The sequence below is a fragment of the Urocitellus parryii genome, chromosome 10 (assembly GCF_045843805.1).
Source record: "Urocitellus parryii isolate mUroPar1 chromosome 10, mUroPar1.hap1, whole genome shotgun sequence".
NCBI lineage: Eukaryota > Metazoa > Chordata > Mammalia > Rodentia > Sciuridae > Urocitellus > Urocitellus parryii.
Genome location: NC_135540.1, coordinates 89,197,255 through 89,220,076, shown reverse-complemented (window position 1 = coordinate 89,220,076; position 22,822 = coordinate 89,197,255). Strand labels below are relative to the sequence as shown.

Below are 22,822 nucleotides of genomic sequence, written 5' to 3'. Positions count from 1 at the left end.
TTTTTTGTCTAATTTTTTATTGTACTTAGATATACATGACAGTAGAGGGTATTTTGACATATTATACATACATGGAGTATAACTTATCCTAATTGGGATCCCATTCTTTTGATTGTACATGAGGTAGAGTTTCACTAGTCTTATATTCATATATGAACATAGAAAAGTTATGTCCAATTCATTCTATTGTCTTTCCTAATCCCATTCCTTTTCCATTACCTTCATTCCCCTTTGTCTAATCCAGTGAATTTCTAGTCTTCTTTCCCCCACTTATTATGTGTCAGCATTCACATATCAGAGAGAATATTGACCTTTGAGTTTTGGGGGACTGGCTTATTTCACTTAGCATGACATTCTCCAGTTCCATCCATTTACTGGCAAATACCATAATTTTATTCTTTTTTTATAGCTGAGTAATAGTCAATTGTGTATATAGATCACACTTTCTTTATCCATTCATCTGTTCAAGGGCACCTAGGTTGGTTACATAGCTTGGTTATTGTGAATTGAGCTGCTATAAACATTGATGTGGCTGTGTCTTTGGGGTATGCTGATTTTAAGTCCTTTGGTTATATGTGCAAGACTGGGATAACAAGTCAAATGGTGGTTCCTTTCCAAGTTTTCTGAGGAATCTCTATACTGTTTTCCAAAGTGTTTGAACCAATTTGCAGTCCCACCAGCAATTAATGAGTCTACCTTTTCCTCCACATCCTAGCCAACATTTATTGTTACTTGTATTCTTGATAATTGCCATTCTGACTGGAGTGAGAGATGGAATCTCAGTGTAGTTTTGATTTGCATTTCTCTAACTGCTAGAGATATTGAACATTTTTTTTTCATATATTTGTTGCCCATGTGTATTTCTTCTTCTGTGAAGTGCCTGTTCAGTTCCTTTGCCCATTTGTTGATTGGGTTATTTGTTTGTTTTTGTTTTGATGTTAAAGTTTTTTGAGTTCTTTGTAAATCCTGGAGATTAATGCTCTATCTGAGGCCTTGCACCTATTTTGTCCTTCACTGTCATCTGAGAACACAGTTAAATTTATTCATTAAAATAAAAGTCATTGGAATTCTATTTTTTACTATCACCCTAAGTATTATTTACTTTGCACATGCATTTATATTTGTAATAACAATACAAATTAAATCTCTGTTAAAATGATCAGCATTTTAATAATAAAGCTTTATAGTTAAATGTTCCTTTAATGTGGATAATATCATACCCAATTGCCTGGGGGTTGTGGGTAAATAAGCTAACACAGGCAAAATTCATGTCCTATCATAAGGAGAAATAAGCGGATATTAGCTCTTATTACTGTTGTCAAGCCTGGGTCAGGTTCTCCTCATTCTGGATCAGAATTTGAGACATTGTAAAGTTCTTTTTTTGTCTGATTTTTCCAAAGACTGACCACATGTATCTCAGTACATGTGGAAGGAAATACTTGAAAGGCAAATTTCAAATTATGACCCATTCTCTTCACTTGTTCTGCACAGAAAAGCTCTTGGTACAGGCACAGGGTGTTTCAGGATCTTCCTAGATCCAAATGAAAAACTAAACATTTGTTGTATTATTTGATTACAAAAAAACCCTCAGAAGCAATAAGAATAATCATTTCTGGTACAAAGGCCTATTAAAATATAGATTAATTAAATATAATGAAATAAAATTTTGAGTAAGAAACAAGGCAAAAGTCCACTGGACCATCTTTTTTCCTTCCAAATTAAACCCTATGGCTGCTGCTGTGTTATTGCTTGTGTGAAGCTATTCCACTCTAATCTCCTATGGCTCCCTACACATATTGCCATGTTTTGCAGAGGGAGAGTTCTTTCCCCAAATGCCTAAGCACTGTAGCTAAGTCTCCAGGATACCTGGCTGTGGCCACTGAAGAGCAGAAGACAGGCTCAAGAAAGCCCCTGGGTAGTTCTATTTTTCCTTTTCACTATGAGGTAAATTTGCTAGAAGTCTTTAACAAAGAAAGCAGTCACCAGTTCATATTGCTCACATTAAGTTTTGTGTGTGTGTCATTCCTCCTACAGTAGGATGACATCTTAAGTCACTAGTTTTAATATCTCAGGCTACTCTAATTTTCTAACTGTCTGCTGAGCTTTTCTAGCAAATCATCACCATAGACTTAATTTTGAACAATAAAGGCATGAGATATGAATGACTCCATGTGCTGTTAATCTGTCCCTTTTAAAGACCAAACTCCATAACTGCAGTATATTTTATTATTGTCCTGATAGTGGCCAAGTATAACTTACTCTGAAGTGTTTGCTTATTCAAAGTATAACCTACACTACTGTTAATAATAAGTTACTCCCTTATAAAACAAACAAACAAAACCCTGAACACAAAATTATAGTCTTTTCTGTTTAACACTAGGTAAGTGATGGATGTGAATCCAAGAAAGTAAACAAAAAAATCCTATTAAAATTATAAAGTTGCTTCAGAAAAAGGCAGATCATATTACTTAAAAGTAAATACATAAAACATCTTATTTAGCATACTTAATTTCATTTCATGAAATATTTAGACAGTGCTATGAATAGTGTTATAAGTAAGGAATTATGGAAAGTGGATCAAACAAAGTATAAGAAAAAATTACAACAAAATGTATCTAAGTAGTAAGACTAGAAGGAATAACAAAGGAAATCCGGGGGGCCTGTATGCTTAATAGCATATTGCAAAAAGAGAGAGAAAAAGTTCTGAGAGTGAATTGGAAAAATAAATGTGGGGCTGGACAGCCAAAGGAGACATTTAAGTATCTGTAAGAAGGTTATCAAATGTCAAAAATATAATTTATAACTTCAATATTGAAAACATAATAAAACCAAAATGTGCACGTCAGAAACGTTCCAAAGACCCTGAACATGAAACAACAGTATTCTAGGCCTGGAAGTAATCAGCATGGAGGTAAGTTATAACTTAAAACCCCACTCAGTTCAATACATTGCCAGTCTTCTGACATCTCCTCCAGTCAGAAGCACTGTGATAGATACACATAAAAGGGATGAAAGGGATTTTGATGAAAAGATTTGTTGTAATGTTCTTTAGGGTTTCTTAGATTATGGTCCCAAATCCTCGTGTGTCACATTCACCTGTGATTCTTACTAAAAAGTGCAAACACTGTAGTCTTGTCTACCTTGTAAAAGCAGAAAGTGTATGTAGAAGAAGAACAAGCAATTTCTGAAGACCCAAAATATTCTATGTATACCCAAATTTGAATACCTCCTAGGATTTTGTTTGATTGTAAAGGTAGAAGCAGATCTTCAGTGTAGAAGATTAAAAAAAAAAAAAGTCACAAAGAGATTTACCTACAACTTACCATGATAACTAAAAATATAACACATTCTTTCCTGGCGGTTGGTAGAATTTGTTTTTCTAACTTTCAGATTTATAAGATAGAGATTGGGTTGTTTTGAAACTAAGAAAGAAAAGTTGTAGCAAAATAAATTTGCATCTTTATTAAAGTTATAAGAAAGCATTTAAAGTTGTTTTCTAATAAACTATTTTTTGATTATTCTGTGTAAAATTGGTAGAAACCAATTTTCTACCTCAGTTATAAATATGCATCATGAAAAATATTGCTAAAAGATGTTCTCCCTCTTTGAAGAAATGACCAAATCAAAGGTCTTTATCATATGACAAACTTGCTGGAATATGAAAGACAGTCTAGCTGAGAGGAAAGCTTAGAATTTCAAAATGTATAGGCACGGTGAAAAGAAAGAAATGCTCGACTTAATTTCTAGAAGAAAACCAAGTCTAGATTCAGACCAGTGACAAAACGATTTAAAAATGTGCATTGCCACATCAACAGTGACCAGATCTTAAAATATCTTCCAACTATAAAGCAATGGGACCATGCATAAATAATGTCAGAATAACATTACATGAATTTCCGAATCACAAGAAAGAAAAAAGAATCACCAAGGATCAAGCAAAAACCAAACCAAACAAACAAACAAGTGAATCATAAGCTGAAAGTGGAATGTTAAGTGAACAAGGAAAACAAGACTTGCCTGGGAGCAAGTTGCAGTAACAGGAACAGAGATCATCAGGATTCCAGGACTGCACATGAAGGGACAATAAATAATGAATAGGACATGGCCAAAATAGGGTCACTGATCTGAAATCCCTCCATAAAGCTGGCACAACCAAATAGACTACACCTTCTGTAAACATGCCGACTGAGAAAAATCAGTCTATCATCCAAAACTAAAAAGAGAAATCCACTTGTCTGTGGAACTGTGGGACTGTGGATGGAGAGAGAGGGGGGTAGGTTATAATCGTCTCTTCTGAGAATTAAAAACACAAACCACAAAACTGCTCTCACACAAATCTAGGATTTAAATTCATACTTCCATGTGTTCATGGACAATCCAGACTGAGAAGTAAATTTATCTAGTCCCAGATGGAAGCAACCCTTTGGCAATGTTAGAAAAGAAAATGCCTGAAAATTTCCAGAATTATTGAAAAGCATGAATCCATAATTAAAAGAGACACAAGGGTAAGCTGCAGAAAAATAAAACCAAATCTACACCTAAACCATCATAAAAAAGCTAAAGAATATCAAAGACAAAGTTGCAGAGAAAAGTCAGATTACCTACAAAGATATGAGTGACTCATCCTCAAAAATGAGCCTGCTAGTCACATCTTTGTATAACTTCCCCTTATGTGAAGGTTGAACCTATGACTTCTACTCTAGAATACAGTATGCCCAAGGTCATAGTGATCACTGCCTTGATTAGGTTACATTGCATAAGGCTTTGTTTTAGCAGGCTGAAATGACTGTCTTTTGGTGCTTTGAAGAAATAATCATCACATGAGAGAAGGCCTGTGTGTGTGTGTGGGGGGGGGGACATACAGCAAGCAATTACCAGGGTCTACAGAAGCATACAGTTGTCTCTGTCTGATATACAAGTTTGAAAGCAGGCTTTAGTCCTCCAATCACAGAAGCTGAATTCTGCCACTAACCATGTAAGCCTGAAAAAAGACCCCACACTCCAGAAAGAAATGCAGCCCAGGTGATACCTTGATTGCAACCTCAAAAGTTCCTACACAGAAGATCCAGCTAAACCATTACTAGACTTCTCATGCCCAGAAACTCTGTGATAACAAATGCATGTTGTTTTAATCCACTTGTGTGTACTGACCTGTAATGCAGTAATAGAAACTAATACATCAGAAATGGAGTACAATCCCACACAGATATATGCTCAGAATCTATGAGACATAGCTAGAGCAATCCTCCAAAGAAATTCATAGCATTAAACATGTATGGCACCAAAACAGGCTGGTAGACCAATGGTACAAAATAGAGGACCCAGAGTCAAACCCACAAAGTTACAATTATCTTATATTAGACAAAGGTATCAAAAACATGTACTGCAGAAAAGATAGCATATTCAACAAATGATGCTGGGAAAACTGGAAATCCATATGCAACAAAATGAAATTAAACCCCTATCTCTCACCATGCACAAAACTTAACTCAAAATGGATCAAGGACCTAAGAATTAAACCAGAGACTCTGCGTCTAATAGAAGAAAAAGTAGGTCCTAATCTTCATCAAGTGGGATTAGGCCTCAATTTCCTTAATAAGACTCCTATAGCACAAGAATTAAAACCAAGAATCAATAAATGGGATGGAATCAAACTAAAAAGTTTCTTTTCAGCAAAAGAAAACAATCTGTGAGGTGAACAGATAGCCTACATCCTGGGAGCAAATTTTTATCCCTCATACATCAGATAGAGCACTAATCTCTAGGTTATATAAAGAACTCAAAAAGATAAACACCAAAAAAACAAATAACCCAATCAACAAATGGGCTAAGGACTCTAACAGAGACTTCTCAGAAGAGCATATAAAATCAATCAATAAATATATGAAAAAATGCTCATCATCTCTAGCAATCAGAGAAATGTAAATCAACACCACTCTAAGATATCATCTCATTCCAGTCACAATGGCAGCTATTTTGAAAACAAACAACAATAAGTGTTGGTGGGGATGTGGGGAAAAAGGCACACTCATACATTGCTGGTGGGACTGCAATATGGAAAGTAGTATGGAGATTCCTTGGAAATCTGGGAATGGAACCACCATTTGACCCAGCTATCCCTCTTCTCCATCTATACTCAAAGGACTTAAAATCAGCATACTACAGGGACACAGACATATCAATGTTTATAGCAGCACAATTCACAATAGCTAAACTGTGGAGCCAACCTAGATGCCCTTCAGTGGATGAATGGATAAAAAAAATGTGGCATATATACACAATGGAATTTTACTCAGCATTAAAAAAGAACAAAACCATGGCATTTGCAGGTAAATGGATGGCGTTGGAGAAGATAATGCTAAGTGAAGTCAGTCAATCCCCCCCTCCAAAAAAAATGAATGTTTTCTCTGATATAGGGAGGTTGACTCATAGTGGGATAGGGAGGGAGAGCATGGGAAGAATAGCTGAATTCAAGATAGGGAAGAGGAGTGGGAAGGAAAGGAAGAGGGTAGGGGAGTAACAAGGATGGTGGAATGTTATGGTCATCATGATACAAAGTACATGTATGAAGATTTGAATTGGATGTCAACATACTTTATATACAAACAGAAATACAAAAAAGTGTGGTATTTATGTGTATTAAGAATTATAATGCAAAAAAGAAAATAATAACATTACCTTAGATTAGGTAGAGGTAAGTGAAAGGAGGGGAAGGCAGGGGATGTGGGGATAAGAAAAATAGTAGAATGAAACAGACATTATTACTGTATGTATGTATGTGACTGTATGAGCAATGTGATTCTACAATATGGATACTCATAAAAATGAGAAATTATATCCCATCTATGTATGATACATCAAAGTATGTAAGTGCATTCTACTGTCATGTATAAATAATTAAAACAAAAAAACCCTTGTATGGCCATAATATGTAAACAAATAAATAAAATATGCAAATCCTAAAGGATATAAAAACACTAACAGTGTAATTGAAAATACAACAAGTGGAAGGAATTATTAAAGGCAAACATTGAATTAGAAAACAGGAAAAAAATGTGGAAAAAAACAAAATAGACAAATGAGTTGAGAAAGAGAATGGCAAAAACACAAAATAAGTGAAAATATGGCTTATCACCCAATATAAAATGATTTAAAAAACAACTTGTGATTCTATTGTTCAAATATTTAAAAATCAAGTTTTTGAAATAAACAGGAAATATATAGCTTTGGGGAAAATATAAAACTGCCTTCTGTAGGGGCAGAAAGTATAAACAGTCATATTATCTTAGAAGAATTAAAAGGACTGTCTATCTCTAGAGTTGTCTAATTCTCTCCCCCCAAATTAACAAACAAAATAGCATCAAAGAGGAATTCTATAGAACCTTAAAGACCAAATCATCTTAATGCTATTTAAACTCTTCCAAGGGCATTACTAAAGAATGCCAATTCTAAATGCCAATACTAAAGAATGACAACATCTTCTCAATTTTTTCATAAAGTGAGTTTAACACATACATACACATACACATTCAAACTATAGAACAATCTCATTAAATATAAATATAAAATCCTAAATAAAATATTGGCAATAATAATACATCAAGGTAAGTGGGTATTTCAACATTAGGAAATTCATTAATAAAATTCATCATACTAAGAAAAAACATACATGATCATGTCCTTTTGTGCCAGAAAGGCATTTTACATAAATTAATACAAATTTCAAAATTAATGAATCTTAGTATGATAAATTATATATTCCTCAACCCTAAACTCAGCATCTTATCTATTGGAAAAACTCTAGAGAAATTCTCACAAAAGTGAAGAGATTACAAGGAATGTCCATTTCTGTTTTATTGTTTTAACATTATAGTGATGGTTGAGCCCACATAATCAAATAAGAACAGTTTGAGACATAATAATAAAAAAGGAAGAAGAAAGATTACTTTTGTTTATGAATGAAATGAATGAATATCTAAATTGTTCCCAGTAATAAACGGGTACTAAGAAAAATAATGAGTAAAGTTGCAATAAATAAAATATGAAATCAAGAGCCCCCAAATACCTAAAGATTATCAGTTAGAAGAGAATAATGGAGGGGAGATCCTATTTCCATTAGGAGAAGGTAAAGTAAAGTACCTGTGTTCAAAACTAAGCATGAAATGTGTAAATTCTATAGAAGGAAAAATATCAAACACAATAAGACATAGAATAAGTCTGAAAAGGAAAGACAAAAATCTTGTCAAAAAGATTAAAAATCATTGAAATGTCAATTCTCTCTAGATTGCTTTTAAATATAGCATGATCAATTTTTTTAATGTCATTTTTTTCTAAAGCTAGACAATGTGGTTTTAAAATTTATATGTATAAACAAATCAGCAAGAATTTCCAGGAAAAGAATATTGTGGGGAAATAAAGTGTGGAGATTGTACAGCTGGATCTAACTATTAACATATCTCTGTTCTTTAAATAAAATAGTGTACTATTAGTACAATAATAGACAAATGAAAAACAACAGAAATCCAAAAATTGGCTTACATGAATATGGAAATTTAACGCATAATAAAGGGGGCATCTCAAACTACGGAAAAAAGAAAAGATGAATTTTCAAATAAGAATTAGACAACTCTATAGGTATATGGAAAACTAGAACCACTCCTCAAACTGTAAACCAATATGAATTTTGAAGGGATCAGAGATGTAAGTGTGAATTATTAACCCCTGGAAGTATGACTCAAAATCTAGGTTTATCATTAAAAAAATCAATAAAAAATAATGAACTAAGAAAACTATTGTTAATTAATATATAAAAAGCTAATATCAGTTATGAACACTTAATATCAATGATAATAGGGAAAATGAGCAAGAGATATAAACAGTTAATAAGAAAAATGTATTGTCCTGAATTAATAGCGTTCCCCCAAAATTCATTTTTACTCAGAGTATGATCTTATTTGGAAATAGAATTTCTGCAGATGTAATTAATTAAGAGGTGATTATGGATCAGGGTGAGTCCTAAATCCTTTTAAGAAGGCTATGTGAAGGCATAGAAAGACAAGAGCAGAGAGAAGCAGCAGCCAAGAGTCACCAAGGACTGCCCCCAAACACCAGAAGTTGATGGTTTCTCACATGGAGCTTCCAGAAGGAACAAGTCCTGCCAACAACTTGATGTTCTACTTTTACCTCCAGAAGATTGAGATAATACATTTCTGTTGTCTGAAGTTAACAAGTTTGCAGTAATTTAAATGGTAGCCCTAGGAAACAAACACACGGTCCTAACATAGGAAAAACAGATAAATGCAACAATTCAAAACCACAATCCCAGATTGTTTTGCATCCACCTTGTCCAATTAGCACAATTTTAAAACTCAGGCAATACTGTGTGTTGACAAGTAGTGAATAATTTCATCTGGTACCACTTGAGCACATCAATTGAAGGCTCATCTGAAATTGACGAAATTATGCTACATACATGTATGAACATACCACAGTGAATTTCACCTTTATGTATATCTATAAATCATCATTTTAAGAAAAAACTATAAATAAATAAAAGGAAGATCAGTAGAGTAGAGGAAGGAAAACAGGGAGAGGGAGATAGGGAGGAAAAGATAAAGTACCAGGGACTGAATGAAGTGGAACAAAGTATGCATATATGATAATGGCAAAATGAACCCCAATTTTATGTATAAGTATAATGCACTAATGAAACATTAAAATAAACATTTTCAACATGTGAATACACTGCATCCCAGCTACTCTACTCCTAGATACTGTCCCAAGAACAGAGGCAAACAGTGTACCTTAGGTGACAAGAATGACAAGTATTGGTCCCCTTAGACCTTGAAATGGGCCTTGAAAATTGCTTCTGACCAGAGCATCCCCATTGCTTGTTCCTGTGAACCACAGAATAAATGTTCTTATTATGGTTTGAACATGAGGTGATCCTGAAAGTTCATCTGTGGAACAATATAGGAATGTTCAGTGGTAAATGATTAAATTATGATAGTTATAAACCTATCAGTGCATTAATTCATCTGATGGATCAATAATCTGAATGCATTAATGAATGATAATTATAGGCAGGTAGGGCATAGGTGGAAGAAATAGTTTACTAGGAGCACATCCTTAGAGATTATATTGTCCCTGACTCCTTGCATCAGTCTGTCTCTGATTCCTGGTCGTCATGTACCGAGCAACTTTGCCACACCCTTCTGCCTTGACGTTCTATCTCCCCTTGGACACAGAGCTATGGACTGAAGCTTGGAAACCATGAGCCAAAATGAACTCTTTCTCCTCTAAGTTTTTCTTGTCAGGTCTTTTGGTCATAGTGAAAAAAGTTGACTAAAATGGTTAAGTGTCCTATTTTGACAGTTGGGAAGGGGTAGGAGATATAGCTCAGTAGTAGAGCACTTGCCTAGGATGTTTGAAGATCTGGGTTTAATCACCAGCACCAATAAATAAATAAAAGTTAAGAAGTACTTCTTTAGAAAAATTCTTACATATATGTATATGTGTATATGTATATGTATGTATGTGTGTGTGTGTGTGTGTGTGTGTGTATGTATATATATATATATATATATATATATATATATATATATATATATTCCTAGGGAATGTGTGTAAAAATGTTCATAAGACAATAGTCATTACCATAAACACTAAAACAACTCAAATGTTTATTGCTAAGCAACTGGATGAAAATGTATGACTCATGAATGCAATAAAATACTAGCTGTGACATGAACAAATCTCAAAAAGGAACATTGAAGTTAGACATAAAGGTGCATGTCTGCAATCCAAATTACTCAGGAGACTGAGGCAGGAGTCTTATGAGTTTGAGATTAGCCTTGGTAAATTAATGAAACCCTGACTCAAAAAGAAACAAAAAATAGAAAGAAAGGAAAAAAAATGTTGGGTGAAAAAACTGAAAGTGCAGCCAAATATGTATTATACCAGGCCAGGGGTCTGTAGGTTCCACTTCTTAAACTGGATTGTGGACAGCCAGGAGTTTGCTTTACTATATTATTTGGGGACAAGTAATGGTGGTGTTATGTGTAAATACTTTTATATTTTTAAAATAGGGAGAAATACATAGATACAAATTATCCTCAGAAGCTAATATTTCTTTTAGTTTTATTGTAAAGGGTGTCATCTTAAAAATAAATATGATTCTTGCTATTGTATAAACAATAAGCTCCAGTTTTATTTTTTTTTCAAAGAGCATTCTGCAAAAGAAAACTATGATAGAGTTTTTTTGTTTTGTTTTGTTTTAGACAACCACAGCCACCTACATGTTGTTTGGGTCATGATGCCACCAAAGTATCCCTGTTTACCTGATGTAAGCAAAATCTAAATTATAGGTAACATTTCTAGAGTAAAATACCTTCTTTAGGTGTGTCAGTTGTAAATACAACCAAATTAAATGAAAGACAATGTTAAAATAGGGGAATTTGGTTCCTTGTTTCCTAAGAATAGCTGAAAATATCTCATTCTTTGCTACTATAATAGACACGGCACATTCTTGAATTCTGTATTAAAAAGACATAAATCCATCACATCCAAAATGTTTCATTATTTTTCAGTAATAAAAATGTCAACGTTCCATGTTTTATATCTGACTAAATGATGACAAACATGTGAATGCAAATGTATTCAAATGTTTCTGCTGTTTAGTATTAATTACAGCATGATCAACTCATTAATGAAATGAGATCTGTCAGATACTGATTTCTGTCTGGTCTGTTACAACCATACTGATTGCACATGCCATCTGATACAACAAATCAGATTGCCTTTGTGACTGCTTTCTGTATTTCTATCTTTTGTGACTTTAGCAGCTGTCCCTCAGTGATTTTCAGCTGCCTCTCTTCAGTCAAGGCTCTGATGTGTCCCTCCCATTTTCTAACAACTCCAAGTGAATCCAGGGCCTCAGCCCTAGCAGACGGAGCACGGCATAGCATTCAGGCCACAGATGAAAGCTTCATTTTGTACATGAGCCAAGTTAGCCCTTGGCTTTAACACCACCAAAACCCTCCCTCAGGTCCCTGTGTATATCCAAGTGAGCTGCATGTTATGTGAGTCCAGGGAGCTATTCCCAGACTCCAATGTAAATGGCACCCACCCTGGGATGGTGCAAGGCTCTTCCTGCCATCGACAGAGCTTTTGTTCCCAAACTATACCAGTGTTGTGGAAATAAAGTACCTTCTTATCCCTTGTCAATCCTATAAACTGGAAATAATCTCACCTCCATAGAGAGATCTTTTCCTGTGGGGATCAATAATGTCTTCCTAGCTGTCCTGAGTGCCTTCCTGTTGTATTCTTGAATGATTTGCTTGTTTTGAGGACCATGCCTCAGCTAAGTACTTACATGGAAGATATTGGAGCTACATATGCTGTCTTGTCCCAATCCTTATTTACTGTCTCTTGGGGACAAGAAAGAGTTAGACAATCTCAAAAGAGATGCCTTATAGGAAAAACAAATCTTAGACTGAAAAGCTATGTTTGTCTATTGAAAGACAAAGGTCCAGGACCCAGAAAAATGGACCAAACTGAGACATTAACACAAGCCTTTCTTTGCTTGATTCAAATTCTAGATTACTTTCATCTCTCAAAGGAAAACTTAACCTGTTTCAAAACCACCAGCAGTTTTCGTCAACCTCTTGCCTATTTGAATCTCATCTTATCCATAGGCTGGTCCATTTGCCCATGGCATTTCATTAATCTCTGCCAGCCTAAATTTATACCTCTAGGGGGCCCCACTTGAAAGGCCCAGTGTACATATATTTCCACCTGCCAGAGGACATATGTGCATGTATTTGAAATGCACCATTATCCCAACCCTCACATTGCCAATGGTCTGACTGCATGAAACTGTCCATCCGATATGCCAGGACAGCTGGTAGACCAGTATTCACCCTCCCTGACTGCCAAGGTAGAATGAGGAAACTTCTGCTCCCTATGCAAACTTACATCTTTCTGAAAAAATTCTGGTAAATCCCATTCTTTTAATGGTATTTACTGTTGACCAGTATTACGACACCATTCTTCTCATAGTAGATATGTTCACAACAAAAAAGGAATCTATACTTTGCATGCAATCATCCTCCTGTCCCTCACCATTTCAGATTGGTACCCTTTTAAGGGAAAAATACCTGAAGACCCAATTCAAAGACATCATCTTGAACTGTGGCTCTCTGCTCAGTCTTCCTTTTGAGAAGGCCCTATTTCATGTCTGCATAGTTTAATATTGTTGCATACAAATTACTACAAATTCAGAAGCTTAAAGGAATGCCCATTTATTTACTCACTGTTTATAGGTAAAAAATCTGGACACATCTTAGTTGGGTCCTCTGCTTAGGGTTTTCTAAGACTGAAGTTGGGTGTCAGAGGGGCCAGACTCTCATTTGAAGATCCCATTAAAAAACAAGCTGTCTCCAAGTTTCCATAGGTCATTGGCAGAATTATTTCCTTGAGGGTGTAGAATTCATTGTAGCATTTTCAAAATACAGAACAAGAAAAAGAAAATGTCTCTATTGCATGAAGTTTCTGGTTTGAAGTAAGAACAAGACTATTTTTTTAAAGGCTTTTAGATTAGGCCCACCTAGAATTCTCACCCTTTTTGATTAACTCAAAGTCAATTCATTAGGGACTTAAATTATATCTGAAAAATGTCTTCATCTTTGCCATATTCTGTTGGCTAGAAGTGGGTTGTAGGTTCCACCCATACTCAAGGGCAGGGGATTATACAAGGTTGTGACTCATTGGAGGTCATTCTAAACCATATCTGCCATAGTACAGTAGCCCTCCTTCACCACAAGGCATGTGTTCCAAGGCCCCCAGTGGATGCCTGTGATCTCTGGTAGTGCCAAACCCTGTATATACTACACTGTATATATGGGGGGATACTCATATCTAAACCATAACACATGGGTATGGGGAACTATTGTATATTCAAATAAATGTCACTTGTCCTGTTATTAACTACAATCCAAAGTAGAGGACAAAGAGACAATGCAAACGATGTAATAATATCTACTGGGCAACACCTGTCAATTTTATTCCTGGTCATCCTTCTTCCTCCCTAAAGAATCATATTGCATTGAAAATTATACTTCCACTAAGAATACTCAGGCACTGTGTGTTTGTATTTGGGACCATGCTGCTCACATCTGTTGACTCAGCAACTGTCACATAAAAGTGAGAAACAGAACTCTGAGCAGGTCAGTTGCTAAAGTGAAATCTATTTCCTTGCCTGAACACCATGCAATACATTTCACTCATTCCTTCCAATATGTGCTACTTGGATAAGAAATGAAATTCAAACACTCTTTTGGCATAAAATGGTTGATCTAATTTCACTTCTTTTTATTCTAAAAAACCTTTTCTATGCACGTATTTTCATCAAGAAGGTGATCTTCACTTTAAGAAAATTTTAGGAGCTAAAATTACAGAGAGAATGATTTTGAATCCCAATGTGTACTTAGCTTATGATGTAGAAAATTTAAAAAGTAAAAATAAGCAGCACCGCCCCCCCCCCCACACACACACATAGTGACAGAAGAAGTATAACAGAGCAAGAAAATATAGAAAAGGCTGGCTAAACATATGCTTATCCTATAGAGATAAGGTTTTAAACTTTCTGATGTTTCCTTCACAACCCTTGCCCCCACTCACCATTTTGAAGAAGACAAGTGATTCAGGAGATGCCCACAGCCTTCTTTCAGAAAAAAAACACTAAAATATAATCATAATGGTGAAGCAAATCTAGTTATATTGCTGATATATCGCTATATATGACCACTAAAAGCTAAATAAATTTCAATGATCATTCCTGAGTTCTGAGATTTTTTTTCTATTGTTTTCTCTAGATTTGAGATGAACACTTTGTTCCTCAATTTCCCGGTCTATAAAACTTTGGACTCCACACTACTTTTGGAATCCTACATCTTCTACTTCCAAAACAATAGACTAGAAACATGATCAAATTTTCCAGACTTTTTCAGGCTCTCTGCTATGCCAAGGCAGTGGCCAGGGGACATGAATGGACACAAGTCTAAGAAACAGACCAAAAATGTTGCTATACACCATTATGGCAATCCCAACAACTCTGAAGCCCGTGATCCTTTGTTTCATGTATTGTAAGGGGTAGATTAGCTTGGGGTTATATGGTATCAGGTAGAGAAAATTAGTTTAAAAATACTGTGTAGTAAGCTCATGGTTAGAGCATTAAATGAGGCATTCTCACATGGAAGAGACCCTGTCCAGAAGCACGAGTGATAGGCCGAGGAACTGCCTCCTGTGTTCTTGTCTCCTGTTAACTCTGCTGTTTCTCTACTCACTAATCCTTGGCTTGTTCTCTTGGCTACTCCACTGGCATCCACCCTGCTCAGCCTCTGGCAAGGTTCCAGCCTTTGACTTTGGCTGCCTCTGCTTGTGGATTGGACCTGATGCTTGCTCTAGTTTTCCTGCACTCTCCTGGCAAGTCCCAGAGTTTTGACCCAGTCCAGCCCTGTCACCATCATGCTTTTCAAAGGTAGCTTTAAAAAAACAGCAGTTGAATCATTTTATACTTCTTTCTCCAGTTACCACTTTTATCTTCTTACCTCTTGTTAGATTTTGAAATACATATCTTAATCTTAAAATTAATAAATATTTCTTCAAGTAAAGATGGGAAAGACATTTTAATAAATGAAATTCAAATTCAATATATAAATATTGAATAAAAGTTTGCACACCCAACTTTTACTAGAGATCTCTTGCAGGCCACATCAATGAATAAAAGTTTGAATGAATCCAGGAGGGTAGTCACTGGTGAGTATTAATCTTCTTCACTCAGTCACCAATTCAAGTGTTAATTTCTTCTGCAAACACCGCTACAGAGGCACAGAAATAATGTTTTACTGCCCATATGGGAATCCTTTGATCCAGTCAAGTTGTCACATAAGATTAACCACTATGCTCGGCACAGTGGAGCATGCCTGTAATTCCAACGGCTCATGAGGCTGAAGCAGGAAGATCTCAAGTTTGAAGCCAGCCTCAGCAACTGAACAAGGCCCTAAGCAACTCAGCAAGATCTCATCTCTAAATAAAATATTAAAAAGGGCTGGGGATGTGGCTCAGTGGTAAAGCACCCTTGGGTTCAATCTCTGGTATCAAAAAGAGAGAGAGAGAGAAAAAAAAAAGATTAACCATCCTAACAAGTTAAAAATGATAATCCTCAGAGTCATTTCTTCCTTCCAGCTTTTCTGTCTCATTATTGGGCCAAGCTTATGGCTGACTTCCTCTTTCTCAGGAGTCTCCCTTGCTGCTCCTCTGAGTGACTCCTGAAGGCTGCTCCTCAGCTCATTGAAAATGCCTAAGCATGTCTAAATCCCAGCTTACCTGCCAACCAGGACCCCCTTGGTATAACACAAAAAGTTTTTCATAAGAATTAAGATTAAAAGTAAGGTCATAAACCATTTAAGAGGAGAGAAGTATTTGTACTTGGATTTACCTTCCTGGTAACTGTTAATGATTTTAGGAATTCCGGAGAAGATAATTATTATAATTAAGCAATAATTTCAGCTCTAAGCTTTCTGGCTGGCAAGATAAACATAATATAATAAATGTGTCCCAAGATTTCACCAGCATGTGATGAAAGGAAAAAAGAGGTTACGCTTTTAAGAAATATTCAAATTGATTTTAAGAAGTCCACTCTTCAACTCTACTTCCTGAGTGATTTCTGGAAATCCCTGAGGAATTCTTAGGTTTGCTATGAAACAAACCTGGTGGTCTCTTTTCAACTCTGCCAACCAATTTGCACACTCAACCTTTACTAGAGATCTCTTGCAGGTCCCATCACATCATCTCTTTTGATTCTCTGGGTTGCTCTCTTTCCTTGTCCCACTTTTCTCCAAGCAGGGACATAGATTCATTCATTGGTTAATTCTTTAAATATGGCTAGGTACCTACTACAATGTTTTACAAAATTTTATTGAACTCTAAAGGGATGGCAGAAGTTCAAGTTTCAGTTTCTCACATGGCTAACAGTAGTAGATATGTTTGGGTTTTTACTGGAATAGACATAACTTGAATCCTTACCCAAGATCCCAAAAAGATCCCCCATGGCAGTTACCAGATTAACCTCCACAAGTCTTATGGTGTTTGAATTTTGGGCATTTAAATGTCTCCAAGTCTAGTCTTATACAAGGAAGGGTTACCTCCTCCGCAATTTAAAACTCTCTCATCTCCTGCCCCATTAAAATCAATGGTGGGAACATCCACTTCCTCCAAGAGAAAATATAACCCTCATAGTTTACAGAGTGTGGAGAGCTGAACCATAGGCCCCACAGGATAATAATAGTAGCTGATAGAATATTTCCTGAGCTCTGTTATTAATCTTAAACACCATATGAGAGATGCCTACAGTTTGAGCAAAATCCATGTTTTATATAATCATTACACTAATTTTTTTAAAGGAAAAAAATCCAGAAAGAAAAGATATATCCAACTTTCAGTAGTGAACAGAAAACGTCTCAATTTGTAGCATCTGTATTCAGGTATAAGATGCCCTCACAATACCTCCCAGTGGGTGGCTACTTGCTTTAGAGTGGGATAACTCAAGAATATTGAGGTAATTTTCCTAAAATAAAGTGAATTCATTAAGAAAAAAATCTGCTTCTGAACATCCAGAAGCCAGAACCCTCCAACAACTCACAAAGGGCAATTAATTCTCTTTTAAAATATTAAATTTCTCAATTTATCAAATGCTATACTAAATGACTAGTTTAATAGTATAGTTATTTATGAAAGGAACATTCAATGGATATGTAAGCCCCTTCCATGTTTCAAGTACTGCAGCTGGTGCTGACTCTGTGATGTGAAAAGTTCAGAACAGGTCCTGGTGAAACCTGAGTTTGAGATGAAACCAGATTCTCCACTTCTTCTGGTGGGTAGGATCTGCATAAGCTGCAGGCCTCTGCAGCTGAGAAAGCCTATTGTAGTGCTAGCAGTTAATCAAGGCAGGAGACTCCTGCTTATGTCAGCTCTAAGGATCACAGCCAGTAAAGTAAAGTAAAGTAGATTCTTTTCCACTCCATTGAGTGGCAAGTTGCAGCTCTTAATGGCAGGCTATGCCCTCCAGTATTGCAGCTGACCCCAGAAGCTCACCACCAACTTCTTTCCAAGTTCTTCTCTCATGAATTCCAAGAACGAAATTCACAGATGAGGAAGAGTGAGTGCAAAGGAGTAAGATTTATTCATGTGGGAAAAAAAGACTGAGCTCTCATGAGATGAAAGGAGACCTGATAGAGGTTGCTTCCTGAATGTGCTATGCTAGGATTTATATAGCACTTGGGTCAATGCTACTGGCCCAAATATATACTATAGGGTTTGGGAAACTATCAATACTGTTGGTTAGCTCTGCCATCTCCATTCAGGACTGCCCCACTCTGTTTTCCCACCACTCCTCTGGAAGCAGGAGGTTGAGGTGGCTGATTGTGGATGGTTCAGGGGTCTGGCACTGTACAGAGCAGGCATCCACACCTGCTAGGACCAGGCCTTGAGGGGTGACAGGTAGGCACACCTGGCTTGCCTCAGGGCTGGCTCACCATCCCTTAAGCCCACATCAGCATGGCAGGCTCCCAGTGGCCTCAGCCCCTGCTCACCTGCATTCCTGCCCACCTGGACCACTGCTCTGCTGCTCTAGGACAAGGACTTGGTTTCACTGGTGTGCAGAAAGTCCATAACTGATGGACAACTGATAAGTGTCAGTCACTGTTCTAATTACAATATCTCATTTAATCTTAACATATGATTAAGAGCTCCAGTTCTGCTTTCATTTATAGACAAAGAAATTGAGGCTTAGAGAAATTAAATATTCTTTCTAATTCATGCAGCTAACATATGGTAAAACTGGTATTTGAAGCAAAATCTTATATTGACAACAAACACTATGATCACTGGGAACCCATACAAACAAAATATTATTCGAGACCTACACATCTTTTGAGAACAAGTAGTTAGTTTCAGTATCAAATAATTCTGCTTTGGTCAGTTATACCAGCTAAACAATGCCTGTGAAGAAATCAAAGGTAAACTCAATATTCAATTCTCCTGAATAATCTCTGGCTGGTTGGATGTCAGTGACCCAAAATGTCATAATTATGTACCAAGAAGACAAACCTGTACGTGGGATGGATTAAGTATGTCTCAGTTTAAGAAAAACCTACTGTTTTATTTTATTTATAAGCTATCTGCATGGATTGTGCCTTCTAACATAGCATTCAATTCCTTATATTTTATATACCTTACACAGCTACTCAAATTTTAAAATACATATACATTGCCAGCTATTTTAGTGGTTAGTAACAGGATTTGTTAAACTGAAGTTTGAAATTATCTTCTAAAGTAGAGCTACCAGACTCAGAAAATAAAACAAAAATCCAGAACACAGAGTTAAATTTGAATTTCAGATCAACAAAAATAAAATTTTTAGTATAATCATATCCTATGCAATATTTTACTTATCCTGAAAACAACTGTTTGTCTGATATTCAAATTTAATTGGATGCCCTGTATTTTATCTAGCAACCTTAGTGTAAGGACACGGGCTTTGATCACCAAGCTGTTCATGTTGTGTACTGGTCATTTCAGGGTACCACGAGAAACGAACACTTATTGTTCCAATCTATTTGGAAGTTTTGGTGTGGACCACTTAAATTGCTAAAATGGCGTGGTAGTTCCCCTATAGTTACTTACCATTACAGAGATTTGCAGCATATGTGGCCCTTGATCTCAACTATAGTCAACTCAAAAAACTGTCTGCAGTACTCTGTTATTTGCTGCTGTGTTGTTGCCAAAGTAATTATGGATTTCTCTGGAGGAAAACACATCCATTGATTTTAAGTTGTTTGGGGGAATGTTAATTTAATGTAAGTTTCCTTCTGCCGTGACTGCTACTTTCATATAGTCTATACAACAGTTGGGTAGGAAACAAAATGCCTTTTGTTGAGAAGTCTGGTGTTTTGCCTTTTTTGTTTGTTTAGCTTTAAGGAGGCAATTTTGGGAATGGGGTTGGTGGAGAGCAGGGGAAGTCATTGGAGACTTAAAGTGAAGTTCTTTAACCCGAGGTCACTGAACTTCTGAGGTGCAGGTTAAATGTTGGTTTGGGGGTTTTATGTGCCCTCAAGTAGCCATCTCAGCAGTCCACCACAGACTAGACAGAAACATGAACGCCCTTCTGTCACTCCGCTGATGTTGGCTCTTGAGCCCTCATGAAACCAGCTCCACAGGAAAGTCTAATATTTGAACTTTTCACTCTTGGTTCATTTTATTAGACAGCAGTGAAAGTTATCCTTGTACTAAGTGCTGAAGAGGAAAATATAAAACACCCTTATTAATTAGCCTGTATATTTCTCCTTTCCCTTTATGTACATTTCTTTAAGAACTTATTTCCCCTTAATTCATTTATCTGATATCGAAACATGTTTGAAACTACATGTGATAAGAAGGAAAACAGAAAAAGATGAGTTAAGGGAGACCACCCAAGAAAAATGTTTTCATATGCTATTAAATACTTTCCAGTCTTTTAAACTCATTTTTACTTCTGACCTAAACAGACTAGAACTGAATTTCTCAAATATTTAAAAAAGAGAGAGAGGGGAAAATAACAAATTCTGTGTCCAAATTTTCCACAGAAGATGTAGAAGAATCTATAATGCATCATAACATTTTAGTTATATCTTAAAAAGTTGCTGCATAGATAAATATCTTTTTTTAAAAATGGGAATTTATTTTAAGAAGGAAACCTGTATTTGAGGCCTTGTTCTCTTCTTTTTCTGATGCTATACAGTCAAAGCATTATCCAAATGCCAAAGAACCTCAACACAGAGCAGCCAGACTGGGGGCTTTAAAATTATTTTTTATAGACCTTATTTTTTTGGAGTAGTTTTAGGTTCACAATAAAACTGAGCAGAAGGCACAGAGATTTCTCCTGTCACTCCCTGCTCCACACATACATAACCTATCCGATTATTAACATTGGCTGGGTGTTTTTTTAACCGCCCCTGCTCCAAAATCAAAGAGAGGCACTATGTTGGTAGAGTAGATAAGAAGCAAGTCTACCGAAATCATCTTATTTGATGTTTATATTTTTAGTTTCTATTTTATTGATTTATATGTAGGTAAACACAAACATACACATACATACATGTATACCTAATATATATGTAATACTCTGGAGTTTATTCTTACAAAATAAATACTTTTGCTTATCATATTAATACAATACTAGCAAAAATTCCACATTGTCTACATTTAAAAATAACCCCCATGTTAAGATTGTCAGCTATGAGGTTGCAAATTGATCACAATCAAAATGAACTTTCAGCTGACATCTTCTATAAGGCAATCTATAAATCCTATCTAAATGGGGAGAAATGGTGGATAGTTATTAATATAGATTGGGCTGGGGATGTGGCTCAAGCGGTAGCGCGCTCGCCTGGCATGCGTGCGGCCCGGGTTCGATCCTCAGCACCACATACCAACAAAGATGTTGTGTCCGCCGAGAACTAAAAAATAAATATTAAAAATTCTCTCTCTCTCTCTCTCTCTCTCCTCTCTCACTCTCTCTTTAAAAAAAATAGGATTGAGAGCTGCTCCGGCCGCCACCAACATGGAGACTTTCTACCGGGTCCCGTTCTTAGTGCTCGAATGTCCCAACCTGAAGCTGAAGAAGCCGCCCTGGGTGCACATGCCATCAGCCATGACGGTGTACGCTCTGGTGGTGGTGTCTTATTCCCTCATCACCGGAGGAATAATTTATGATGTTATTGTTGAACCTCCGAGTTTTGGCTCTATGACTGATGAACATGGGCATCAGAGCCCAGTAGCTTTCTTGGCCTACAGAGTAAATGGACAATATATCATGGAAGGACTTGCATCCAGCTTCCTGTTTACAATGGGGGGTTTAGGCTTCATAATCCTGGACCGATCCAATGCACCAAATATTCCAAAACTCAATAGATTTCTTCTTCTATTCATTGGATTCGTCTGTGTCCTATTGAGCTTTTTCATGGCTAGAGTATTCATGAGAATAAAACTGCCAGGCTATCTGATGGGTTAGAGTGCCTTTTGAGAAGAAATCAGTGGATTCTGGATTTGCTCCTATTGATGAAGTTTTAAAGGCTGTACCAGTCCTCTACTATGAAATGTGGAAAAGAATAAAAAGCAGCAGTAAAAGAAGTATCAAGTGAAAACATAGGAAGTAAATGAAAGCTTGGACTAGAATTTCTTGGTATCAGAGACAAGTTTATCACAGTATTTTTTTTCCTACTGACCTGTCCAACGATGTTACGTGTCATTTTCTTAGTTTTTCATTTCGTAAATATACTGTTCTTATAAAATTATAATATTGAATAAAATGATTATTTTTTACAAACCCCTTTAACATTTTTTTGGAGATATTTCTGATTTTCAGAAATTAATGTAAAATCAGGAAGCAAGATCTCTGAGAACTCTTGAGAACTGAGAACTCTGGACTGCTGATCCGCTTCACTGATAGTGCTTTGCCTTTAAACAGTGTGTGTGATAGTACGTTATTTCACATATGTATGCAAGACTGTTTCCTCAACAGTAAGATGTATGAAAGGAGCATAAATAAATAATTTTTCTAATTAAAAAAATAGGATTGAGCAATCAAAAGGATAAATGAAGAAACATTTCAAGCAAGTGCTATTAGATTTCATAAGACTCCATTTGCAAATGAATGACCAAAGATATTGAAATAAGTATTTGGAGGCGATGTGGGTTTGTGGTTTGCATGGGGAAGACGGTAGGT

The 22,822-nt window shown here is 36.1% G+C and overlaps 1 pseudogene; it reads left to right on the top strand.

The window, feature by feature from the left end:
* Positions 1–21,652: 21,652 nt before the first annotated feature.
* On the top strand, positions 21,653–22,530 carry LOC144257307 (oligosaccharyltransferase complex subunit OSTC pseudogene; annotated as a pseudogene).
* Positions 22,531–22,822: the final 292 nt, after the last annotated feature.